General features: G+C 22.2%; 1 protein-coding gene across 3 annotated transcripts in view; it reads left to right on the top strand.

The window, feature by feature from the left end:
- Positions 1–1,072, top strand: part of LOC118739080 (protein naked cuticle-like) — a 236,991-nt gene that overhangs the window by 222,493 nt on the left and 13,426 nt on the right. The window lies entirely within an intron of this gene.

Below are 1,072 nucleotides of genomic sequence, written 5' to 3'. Positions count from 1 at the left end.
AAAGAAATGAAATGAAATGAAATGAAATGAAATGAAATGAAATGAAATGAAATGAAATGAAATGAAATGAAATGAAATGAAATGAAATGAAATGAAATGAAATGAAATGAAATAAAATAAAATAAAATAAAATAAAATAAATTAAAATAAAATAAAATAAAATAAAATACAATAAAATAAAATAAAGACGAAGCACCATTAAATTAAATAAGGTAAAACCAAAATAAAATAAGTGAAAAACAAAATAAGATAAAAATTTAAAAATAAAAATTAAAATAAATATTTAACAAACTAAAAGTGGCCTCAACCTATATATTTTTTTCTTAATTATTTAAAGCAGTTTTAAATGTGATACCTTTTAAAATAAAAGCAGGCTATTTAAAATAAAAGTCGCATCTTCCTTAAAATTATGCATATTATGTATAAAATAAATGAAGTGAAATAAAATAAAAAAGTATATTTAAAATAAAAAAAAAAATTATGAAGTATGAAAAAACTCAAGATATATAAATATAAATAATAGTAAAAAAAATTTTAAAAATTAAAATAAGATAAGTAATAAGATAATTCAAAATGGAAATGGCAAAACTAAAAAGCATATGTATATTTACACATATCGCTCATTTACTTCAATAGTGTCATAATCTAAAAAAAATATAAATTTTGAGTTGCAGAAATTACCGCTACCTCTTCTTCTATGTTACATAAAAATTGCATAGCTGTATCAATTTCCAGTATTTCACTAAAGCAAAGTATGTATTCATTTTTACTATGGGATTATACGTAAATTCCAATCTTTTAAATCGTTTTAGTCGAGTTTAGCTTTTTCGAGTTATGACACTATTGAAGGAAATGAGCGACACGTATGCAGCAAGTTATCTCGAGATAAGCCATTTTGCCTTCAAAGCAATATTTCATCGGGTTCCCAAACAATATCTCAACGATTAAATAGCCACAGGTGTAGTTAGGGTTGCCCTTTTACTATAAATTTAATGAAACTTCATTTTTGAATTTTAAAAATTCATTTTTGAATTCAAAGTCAAAACTTCTACAGTCACTTGAGTCGTTTTAA

Source organism: Rhagoletis pomonella, unplaced genomic scaffold (genome assembly GCF_013731165.1).
Source record: "Rhagoletis pomonella isolate Grant_MI unplaced genomic scaffold, Rhpom_1.0 Rhpom_scaffold_00005, whole genome shotgun sequence".
Lineage (NCBI taxonomy): Eukaryota > Metazoa > Arthropoda > Insecta > Diptera > Tephritidae > Rhagoletis > Rhagoletis pomonella.
Note: the sequence above shows the minus strand (reverse complement) of the source record. Positions and strands in the feature narration are given on the sequence as shown.